This window comes from Seriola lalandi, unplaced genomic scaffold (assembly GCF_002814215.2).
Source record: "Seriola lalandi dorsalis isolate HSWRI2012SDOR001 ecotype SW California unplaced genomic scaffold, Sedor1 jcf7180002054332, whole genome shotgun sequence".
NCBI lineage: Eukaryota > Metazoa > Chordata > Actinopteri > Carangiformes > Carangidae > Seriola > Seriola lalandi.
Window position 1 is genome coordinate 368,451 of NW_019524885.1, and position 11,793 is coordinate 380,243.

At 41.8% G+C, this 11,793-nt stretch overlaps 1 protein-coding gene across 3 annotated transcripts in view; it reads right to left on the reverse strand.

The window, feature by feature from the left end:
* Positions 1-2,375, reverse strand: part of cntfr (ciliary neurotrophic factor receptor) — a 233,737-nt gene extending 231,362 nt beyond the window's left edge. For all 3 annotated transcript variants that reach the window (XM_023407283.2, XM_087174242.1, XM_023407284.2), the window contains exon 1: positions 2,123-2,375. The gene's annotated coding sequence lies outside the window, so the exon portion shown is untranslated. The remainder of the gene's footprint in view (positions 1-2,122) is intronic.
* Positions 2,376-11,793: the final 9,418 nt, after the last annotated feature.

An 11,793-nucleotide genomic window follows, 5' to 3' on the forward strand; every position in this document is an offset into this window, starting at 1 on the left:
CCCCCCCCCATTCCACCACCAACTAGGCATGAAAACGGTGCTCCATTAGGAGTGCCTGGGCTAAGCCCAGTCTGACACACACTGCTTTGATCAGCCGTGAGCTGGGCTAAACACCCTGCTAAACTCCCAGTCTGAGGAGGGGAGGGAAGGGGAGGGGAGGGGAGGGGGAGTCTGTTGAGGGAGAGCAAAAGTAGCGAGAGATGGGAGAAACGAGATGGAGACACAATAAAAGGGAAATACACAGTGTGAAGAGAGGAGCTCAATTTCCCAAGCTGTCCTACAGAATATGTTCCCCCACCATTCTTGTCTTTTACCATATTTCCCTTCCACATCTTTTTTTATTTACTCCCTTTTCTTGCCACAACCTCCAGTTAGCCTTGAAAATGCATTACTAACAACCCGTGCAGGTGCACAACTCACAGAAGCTCTGAGAATGATGAGAGTGAAAGAGTAAACAAGAGAAAATACAATCAGATCACATGTCTGTATATTAGGAAGCTACCCAACAAATCTTTGCAGCATCTTCCTCACACGGCAACTTGACTGTCTTGTCAAATAAATATTATACCCAGTCAAACACACACACACACACACACACACACACACACACACATGCATGTTGTCTAGGAGAAAAAGTAAGGGAGAAAAAGACAAGCCCAGAGAGCGAAGGATATATGGAGACCAGGCCTCCATAACTGACAACAGTAAAAAAAAAAAAAAAAAAAAAAAGAGCCACAGCTTTGCACATTCAGGCAGGCAGATACTAAACCAGCAGCAGCAAAAGGACAAAAAGCTCTCGTCTTTTTCTCCCAAGGAGTGAAGAGAAAAGGGATTTCCGCTCACTGCTAATCAATCAGGCTGTGATAATGGCTCCCATGCCTAGCTGTCGACTGGAGGGGTCAAGGCATCCCGTGACCCAGCGCCCAGGGCCCAGGGGCCAAAGCCCCTCTCAGAATAGCACCCCAGGACGGACTCCCCGGGCTAATTGTCCAAGCCAGTGTCAGCCTTTTCAATGCACACCCCTCCCCGCACCCCTCACACTCCCCTCCTTCCACTTTCTCCTTCATTCCTCTCTCTTTCTTCTCCCCTTCTCCCTCCCCTCCTTCCCTCCTCACAACTCTGCGATCCTCTCTCTTTCTATGCAACTGAGGAATCCACTATGTATACCAGCATGTACCAGCGTGGGGGGATTGGAGAGGAGAAGGGGTGGTGGGGTGTGTGTGGGGGGGTGGGGGTGGATAAAGATAGAAAGCGAGGAGTTGGATGAAAAAAAGAGGTGCATGTACAGCTTAGGAGGCGTACAAAAATAGAGGGGGGCTTCAGACAGGGACAAAAGTTAATGAAAAGACAGAGGCAAGAAAGGTTAGTGAGAAGAGGGAGAGCATGTCAGAGGAAGAGATCAGCGGCGGCGGCAGACATGAGCAGGGGAGGGAAGTGAGGAGCGAGGCGGCAGGACAGAGGGGGGACAGGCAGATACTTGGACAGAGACGATAAGGAGGAGAAGAGATAGCGAGACTGTCCCCTTTCTTCCCAACACATCACTCATATCAGTGGAGCAGCGCTGTGACGGGTCTATCCCCTTCCATCTGCATATCAATAGGTTTCTATTAATCACAGCCAGAGCAGCGTGTGTCTCTGGGAGTCCGCTCAACATCAGCGCGGCTGACCACCACAATGCAGCCAGCATACAAAACACAAAAAGACAGTGAGGACATGGACACACACACACACACACACACACACACACAGACACACGCACGCACACAGGAAAGCACAGGAGTCCGAAGCAAACCCCACTCCAGCTCCGCGCAATGGCATTCCTCTCATTCCAAGCGCACGCTGCTAATTAACAGCATTAGATCCCACAGACAGAAGGACAGATTGATGGAGAGGTATCCCGATGTTGCACTAGCACCACATCTCTACTCCCTCCTGTCACCTTTTTCTTTTGGCTATCCTTCCTTTCTTTCTTTCTTTTTTTTTTGTCACAATCCCTTCCATCCAACTCTCTTTCCCTCCCTCAGTCCCTGTCAGGTCCTGGTCAGGCAGCGCTGAAGAAGAGCAAAGTCCAAAATTCAAAATGAAGAAAAAAAAAAAGAAAGAAAATGAATGGGGTACTCACTGTGAACCTCCTCTCTTTTTTTTGTATTTCTGTTTTTTTTTCTCCTGATATGTCACTTCTTATCCTCTTCTCCACTGTAGCAAGGGGAAGTGTGTCTATCCCGGTGTGTGATTGTGTGTGGGTTGTGTCAGTCCGATAGAGGACAGTTGCCGCCTGCGTGCATGAGCATGTGTGTGTGTGCGTGCATGAAAGGGAGAGGGAGAGAGAGAACGTGTGCCTCTGTCTCTGCGTCTCGCACTGCTCTGAGTGAGCAAGCTGAGGCTGTTTTAAACAGGCTGCTCTCCCCATGTGACCAGCCCAGCCACAGGCAGGAATACATTACCGAGACACACACACTCTCTCTCTCTCCTCTCTCTGTCTCTCTCTCTCTCTCTCTCTCTCTCTCTCTCTCCCCCTTCTCTCTCTCTCTCTCTCTCTCTCTCTCTTGCCCATACACACACCGTGTCCATAGTGCACCCCCTAGCCACCGCTCAGGGTAGTGGAGGGAACAGCCCACACACATAATAGATGCACACACATACACCCACACACGAACACACACATGAATACAGCATGTACACACACAGAAACGGGAGAAATATAGCAACGGTGGGGGCTCACACTATGCACACACACACACATTCATATGAACTCTAATATTGCGTGTAGACACACTGTTGATGCCAAATGTAAAGAGCATCCAAGTCATACAACAAATGGAAAATAGATAAGTCTAACACAATTAAAGACAATTCATCCAATTAAATGTTTTTTCAATGTTTTTGACTTTTCCATCTGTGGTGTGGCGCTGCTTCACACCTGGAGGCTCTGACCTTTTCAGTAATGGAAACCTTTTAAAGTTGACCTTCTGTTGCAAGGCTGATACAGTTGCATTACAGCTATTACACCTTGAGGAACAACAATGGAAAACACCACAGATGAAATGTTTGAAGTGAAATATATAGTGGTAGCTACAGAAAAAAAAAAAAAAAAAAAAATTAAAAGGCCATGTTTTTTCTCAAATATTTAAAGCCGTCGCAGGAGATGACAGTGTGAATTGAGGCGATGACAGATTGTTTCTTCAGAAAATCTTTTCGGGAGATACATCAGTAGATCACCAAGGCTAAACAGCAACCACAGATGCATCATTATTCTTTATAACTAATGCAGCCAGTGCAGCATTCAGACTGCCATGCATACCAATTTATGGTTGATCAGCTCCTGACACATTTATCATGTAATATTGAGGAACTTCCAGCACCATATTGCTGCTCTTAAGAACCTTGGACTGAAATGAATGGCCACTAAAAGTCATTTATTACCACAAGAATAGCCAAGAACGGCAGTCTTTTTTTTTTTTTTAATGTAGACACATCCAGGCCTGAGGCGCGCTTGTGCCAAAGCTATTCGACTCAGTGTTTTAACTTCAACTGGCCATGTGAGCTGCATGCTTAACTGCAGCTTTTTTTTCCCCCTTGTAGTCTGTTTATTTATTAAAATTTTTATTTTTTTTAACAAATCCAGTGCCTCGTGTGTTTACCTGGCATGGACACATTTCAAGGGAAATTCTGGTTTCTCACAGCCATGGTCTTGTTTTTGTAATGTTGTCATCATTCCTACCAGTATGAATATCAGATGTTAATGCAGTGACATTGGTAAATATCAGTCAGAGTTTACAAGAAACACAAGTGGTCAGACAGTCATACAGGTTTTAAAACTTTTTGGAGGAGAGAGTGAAGAGTAAAGTTATTACCCGAACTGTCTGTTGTAAACATCCATTATGGTTTATACACTGACTTTTCTTCTTCTGTACATTGCAGTACATTACAGGTTTTCCTCTCCTGCTTAACACAACACACAGCTGTGCAAATAACAATAAAAATGTAAACAGAACAAAAATAACATCAGGCCTACCCTCAATGAAATTGTACAGCTGCATAATATATAAACATGTAAATGAAGATATATAATATAAATAGACTATATTAAATAAAAAATAGGCCTATCTCAGAGAATGCGTCTACAATTCTTTACAACAGCAATAACAGACTGATTTTCTTTGTGCATACCAGTGGGATGACCCATTAACACCACTGATGAGGTCTGCGCTTAATTGAAAAAGCCCGGTTTGAATCAACGCCATCTTTCACTTTGAGGCTCAAACTGTTCCATTAACACAACTTAGCGATGTCTGGTCAACTCAAACCAGGCTTGAACAATCTCGCTATATACGCTTACACAGAGTACATAAGCAGCCCAGAACAGGCAATTGTATTTCTGCAGTGACAGAAAAGGTCAGAGGTTAGATCAAATGTTAATGCTTTTGGATGTGTCTTCATTCTTGAAAGTAAAACCGTATACTTTGCCTTGAAAAAGCACTTCAGCAAGGAATGACGTGAGTAACTATTCATATCACTATAAGCAACTATATTTTCAGCTACTCTTTGACACATTTTCTCTTTCATAAGATGTCCATTGGATTTACAGGCGTCATCCTCTTATTGGCACTGAAAGTCAGAAACTTTCTGAATCTCTCTAATTCCGAAAGTTAAAAAGTTCAATATTAAGAAGTTTCAGTTGGAGATAAAGAACCTGGAGAAGGATGTGATTTAAAAAAAAAAAAAAAAAAAAAAAGAGAGAACCAGAAGTCCTGCTTTTTTTTTTTTTCCTTTTTGAATTGAGTGAATGAATACATCACTTCAAATCGCATTTCTCTCAGGGCAGTGTTGACACCGGCCCTGTCTGCAGTAACCCTGAGGCTTTTTAGACACTAAAACCTAGATATCAGTTTGCCGGAAAAACAGTCTCAGTTCGTGCTCTGGTTTTTGTGTGGGCATGGTTAAGGGCTGTCTCTGCTTCTGTTGCTGGTGGTGTGTATGTGTCAGCAGGTAGGGCATACAAGGACAGCCACAGTTCCCAAGCAGAACTCCACTGAACACCCCCCTATGGAATAAAAGTGTTGGTTAAATATACATGAGATTCTTAAGGTTAAAGTAGATAAAGTAAACCTTGGATAGTAATAACATTCTCTTGCCTTGTACAAACCTTTGTGACAGTGCTGACGCTTGAAAAATCCTTGAATCATGGACAGAGTCGGGCCATTTTCCTTCCATTTTGGATATCGGGCAACTTCCATCGCAGTTCCTCTTGACAGCATATATGGTGACCTTCAATGATGCAGCACACTTTGCTTGACTTGATGCAGTGGTGTAAAAAATTTATTCCAGGTCAGAATTATCTGAACAGTTGTCTCAGATTCCAGAAAAATATTTTTAACTTCGGGTCTGACATCGTCTAAGATTTCAAATCTGGAATCTGGTTTTGGACGGGTCCTCTGCAGCTAAATGTTAGCGCTGACATATTTGATTAGGGAACGAAATAACCCTGATTTGTGAGTGTGTGTTTGAGAGTGTCTGTGTGTGTGTGTTTTTGTTTTAATGAATCGATCTGTGCTGATAAGGTAGAGGTGAGACACTATCTCTGCACAGTGCAGTCGCTTCTTTGTGACATTGCAATTGACGTTTCTGTGAACAACTGCCCGGGTAACAGGATTTAAATCCAAAGAAGTGTTGACATAAAAACTAATTTGATCTATTATCAAAGATGTGCACATTTCATCCAAACCCAGTTATTGCTTTTCTGCCTGACAGTACATACCTGTACATTTAGGCTGTGGAAGGACTCCTGACTGACACAGTCTGCCTGCGCAGGTCCAGATGTGGCCTGGATATACACATGGGTGCAGTCTGGGGGGAGCCTGAAGGAGAGGAATATGTTAATATGGAGGCTTGTCAACCTGTAAACTACTTTACATTTATTTTAACTGTCACATACCTGCAATGGGATAAAACACTTCCTTGAATCTGTGTGGTTCAAAATGACCAGGGGAAGTGATGAGAATATATTCAGGTACTGATGTAGAGAGAGGTATGGCCTACCCTTCTTAATTCCCAGCATACGGTTGGCTTCACAAGACCCTCTGCATCAACAACACTGTACAGAAATATCATACTGTACATGCAAAGAAACTCGGAGCTATGCAGACAGACTGGAAAGTGGTCAAGGCTCGGCTCTGCTTGTATAGCCTTGGTCTATGTTAAATAATCTATTGGCTTTTGAAGACAGTGAAAGTAGTGAGATATGATTTTCTTACCTTGTTTATTTTTAATATGTTCTTTGGAACTAAACTGAACACGTAAATTCATGCTCGATCACATACATTGTCAGAACTTGATGGAGCTGTCTTTTGGGATCCTGTTTCTGGTTGTTGGAAGTTATTGGAATCCCAGCTGATTGAGGCTATGGAGCTGGCTAGTTCAGCGGTATAACATACCTCAGATACTGAGCAGGGAAACGTAGAAGTAGGAACAATAATGGAACGAAACTCTCACTTAAATTAGCAAGACTTAATCTAATCAAGCCAGAATTTTCCTTTGTATACCTTGATGATATTGGGCTCAGGTCTTCTTCGGCAGCGTGGACCTGTGCTGTGTCTCCCTCCCTCTGTGTTGCAGGAGAACTTGTTGGCGAGTGGGTGCCTGGGTTTTTTGCACAGACGCCGAGGGAAACTGGGGGTTGAGGGTGGGGGGGCGGAGTTGCACGGACAGTGTGAGAGAGGATAGATGGCTTTAAGGAAGAAACGGGTTATGTAACGCAACACCCAGCTACATCAATATAAACAGAATTGTCTCATCGTATATCTCGTTTGAAAATATATACATGGACCATAAATAGTCTATATACCCCCTACTCCTACCCTCTTTTAGAGAAAGTCAGTGAGTACTTTCCCCATTCTACTCTTCATATGTTTTTTACCTGTATCTTGTATGGGAAGTAATTAAAAAAAAAAATAAAGAAGTACGTATGATAAATATGATTAATAGACATACCCAGCCCAGGAGATTAAACCTAACATTTTAGTTAATCAAAAACAGCATGAATACTGCCCTAATGATAATAATAGTGACCATAATCGTGAGTGTTTGAAGGTGTCGTAAATGCCCTACACATGTTAAGTTTGGGGTTTATCACTTGCTCCTAATTAGGCCTCTTTTGAGGACTGTTTGCACATGTGCAGACTGTGCTTGACTGGCATTTCTCTGACCCTCCTATTAATTTTGTTACACTTTAGGGTGGGAGAGTTACACCTTTTATGGTTCTTGTTGGTTCAAGTAGTTTGATAACCTCAAGTAATTCCAGCAGAGCTTCAACCTGAGCAGAGACGAAATCAGCCAGAATAATGGGTGCACAGCTGCATGGGTGTACAGGATATGTAAATGTGATTAACTTGATACTGGGTCTTCATGTCTGTATGATGACAGTGTTTGGACATCAGAGTACACGCTTGAGTCAGCTATGTAATATTCACCATTTTTGAAACATTACACCTACTCTAAGGTAAAAATGTTATAAAGAAACATCAATGACACCACAGTTACAGACTGTTTATGTGAGTAATGTTTAACTTAAATAACAGTCTTTACATCAGAATGAAAATGCTTGTTTTTTTTTATTGTTATTACTATCGTCATGTGCGTCTTTATGAATAAATAGCTATAAAAAGAGTTTCACAATGTGCTCACAATCCATGACACATTCCCTCAGATTAATAAGAAGGCTTTGTAATTCACTGTTGTGTTAAAATGAATGTGCCATGTCCCTCAGAGCAATTTACTACAACTGACAGTAGCCTACCTGAATTGCATAATTGTATCATTACCCTTAAAATCCATGTTTGTTTTTTGTTTTTTTCTTTTTTTACTGCCACAGTATTGATTAATGCAATTAAGCGAAGTCTGTCACACTATGTATATTACAGACCACTGCGCTGGTTACAAATACTTAGCTTTTGTGCTATTATGACCTAGTATGAGTCATTCTAGTCTAGTGTGTAGCTGCACAAAACACAAGCACAAATTGAGGATGGAGTGGAGCAAAACTTATACTTCCCCGAGTCTCATCCTGACGAACTTTTACAAAAGAATTTTACAGCTCAAAATGATAGAAACAAAACACACAATCATGCTAAAGAGTTAATGAGATGAAGTCTGTCGCATGGGCTCTATAGAAGGGATTAACAACCACATGCCATGGGGTGACGGGAGTGTTAAATCAAATGCTACACCACATGATTTCACTGATTCGTTTCTTCTCTTTAGCTGCAGATGCTTTTATCAGACCTTCAGCAGCATTAGGCTCGAGTAAAAAGATGTACACTGTTGGCACTTGAGAATTTCTCTTCCTCTTTCGAGCTGACATTGAGAAGCTTGTGCTTGAAAGGTGGTCATTTGTTTTCAGTGCCACCGAACAAATCTATATTCGTCTTAGCACCCGAACAAATGACGAGAGAAATGCTTAACCAAGACGTACACATAGACGTGCGATGGAGGGACCACAGCTAACATTACTGAAAACACGACGAGCGGAAGAAAAGTCTTCTGTTTTATTACATCATGATGCCATAGACGACAGCAATGTGCCAAGATGTAGCTTACAAGTTTATATCTGTATGTATAATCATGCTATTAGTTAAAAGACAAAGTTAGAAGTGTTACTCACCATCAAAGCAGCCAAAGTGGGCGTTTGACGTCTCAGAAAAAACTTTTGTCTAGTCGGTCAGTCTTTCCCGAAGGTCAGCTTCACTGATCAGACCTGTGTTTGAAGCATGGCTCGTCTATGATCCCTGAAAGTGTTCTTAAATTAGTCAAATGACAGTCGGGGCATGTGTGAATGCAGTGAAGGCTCAGTCCACTTAATTGACGCCCGGGGGAAATAATTTTTTTTTTTTTTTTTTTAAAGTTCCAACGCTAGCTTTCATGATGTGTTGCAACCAGACCTTGTGCTATATGCACTCACAATTTAACTTATGTGACTTTATAATCAGTTTAGCTAAGACCTGGGTATTCCAGGCAGGACTGCACAAGCAACCGGTGGAGATTGGAGGACCGCGCCTGAAACAACGTGAGCGGCTACAGTGTTAGCCGCAGCGTTAGCCGGCGTATCTCGGACTAATGTCTGTCTCTCAAATTCTCCATTCATAACACTCAACCATAGATGTAAGTGCGGAAAGAGAATATACACAGTTTGCATAATCCGGTTGAACATTTTTTTAAGCACTTGAAGATTCAATCATCACTAAAGCGTCTGTCATGCAAGAGAGCCAATTAAAACAAATGGAATAGTCAAACATGTCAATTGATATTTAAGGTGTGTTGATGGATTCACAACGTCAACTCTTGCGTTGAGTGACATGCAGGGGCATTGATAACATTACATATAAGAAAACATTCCACCTTAAAAGTTGCTGGGAGTTGTTGCTAGCCTTTGAGCGGCGCAGTGAGTTCAATCATTTTTTCTGTAGTCGGTATGTAGTAGTACTATGTACTGCACTGAACCAGTAAAGATAAAAGGCAGCGAAATATCTTTTGATTTTTTGGAACACAAACTCCTCATAAAGTCAGTCTAATATGTGATTGTGTGGTCTGTCATACTTGGCCACAGTTGACTTTAACAAATAGCACGGCAACCCAGTACTCAACTCACATTTATTGTTTACAGCGAGCAATTTTTCTTACTTATGTCCAAAATGTCTATCAGAAAACAACACCCTCTGACTGACTGATTGACCTGGCCTGCTCGTGAGCCGTTATGGTTGTGGCACTGCATGGCACACTGTAGACACTGTAGAATCAAGGCAAGTCAGGAGTCAAGTGGTTCACTGAGTGTGCATGTTCTTTTTTTGTTTTGTTTTGTTTTTATTGGAGAGACATAATAAAAAATTGCTTGCTGTAAAGGATAAATGTCAGTTGGGTGCTGTAAATTTTAAATGACAGACAGTAAAAAGTAGCACAGCTCGGTATATTATCAGAGAACAGTTGTCAATCAACTTATGAATTTAATTGACAGTTTATCAGTTTTTTAATTCTTCCACTATTACCCCCTAAGCATTTCCATCACTTCCCTTTTTTTCTCATTTATTTTTTGTTACTTCCTCCCTTGAGGCCACTCTCCTTAAATGATGTGAATGATGAATGTAAGACGGGGGAAAACGATGACGCATGTTTTCATCACCTCACTACTGTTTTCATCAGATTGCCTTTAAATTGTTCAAATCGGTTGATAATTTATCACTCCAACTTTCATATCACATGCATTTTCATTGCTTTCATTTTGAATAAATTAATTTTGTTACCTCCATCCCTGCTGTTGTCTTTCTTCTTTTCAAATTCCGCACTATGTGAGCTCACATTTGGGCTTAAAGCAGCTTTTGGCATTAGTAGACTTAGCAAAGTCTTAAGGAGGAAGTTAATTTTGGTGTCGTTAACTAAACGAGTCAGCTATCCTGTAATATGTTTGCTTTGTGTTTTTGGCAGAGGCCCTGAAAAAGTTCCTGTTCATAAGTCCAGTCAGTGTGGGAGCAGCTGCACAGACCAAGACACCACATGTGAGTCACCAGTTGGAGAGCCACTTCTTATGAGGTAAATGTCAAATCTTTTTCGAAAAACATCGACTGTCTGTGATAACTGGAAAGCCTTTGGTGGCTGGCAAAAAACAACACTGCACTTTTTTGCTTTACAAGTTTGATTTAATGGTGGTGCAATAGTTGCCACTTGAATATAATGAATTCTCGCATTTTATCATATAGCATCATACAAATCATTGGATTTGCAGGTTGAATGTATGTGAGGAGACAAACTTTGAAAAGATTTTGTAAAATTTTACCTCACCAAGATTGGATAGGCACAATGCATACATAAAACAGTGTTCTGTTTTCATATTATTAAGTGCACCAAATGACTTGCATGTGTAGTCGTGATGTGAGTCCTAATAGTGTCATAATATCATAATAACCAGAGCTGCCTATTGAGCTGTCTATTCATCACTCTGTCTGAACCCTGCACAGAGTTAAGTAACTCCAGCCTTTGAGAAAGATCGTCAGGCCGATTACAAACTTCGCTTGTGCTCCTTTTTCCTATTTGCTCACAAACCAAAACCGATCCGCTACACTACATCGAGCTGCATAGTTTTGCACCAGTTTATAAATGTTTGTCAGTGCTGATATATACACCTATCTGTGGAGCCCCCAAAGGATCACAGTGGAATTTCTTTCTTTTTTAGCTAACTTTGCAGGTCCTTCCAGCAACTTTCATGTTACCTCACATTACATTTTGCCTTCTCTATGACCCACAGAGGCTGACCTGTAGTATGATATAGAACCATATGATTCAGATTGCCGCTGGTTGTGACCACAGCTGCAGGTTGGGGCACCATCAGCTGTGGTTGCTCAGGCACAATCTGTATCGTTGCAGGTGGATTGATAACTAAGACCTATGGAGCTAGTTAACCAGCTCTGTGCAATGTGTTATGAGGCCATAACTGGCTGCTGCTGCGGCTGATTGAGAAAGGCTGTTGCTGTGATTATGGCTACACATGATGATGCTATCAATGCGATTTGTGGCTGTAGTCATGGCTGTGCTCTGGCTGTTGTGATTCACATTAGTTTAGGATGGGTGTAACATTAACTGCATGCCATGCAGGGGTTGTATGTGTAGAGCGAATGGTTGTGCTGGCTGAATGTTGTAATGCACTATGTTGTATCCGTAGCACATCTGTCATACCTGACAGAAGTCGCAACAGCTTCAAGCAGCTGAGCAGCATGTGGTTTTTTTTTTTGTTTTTTTGTTTTGCTGATT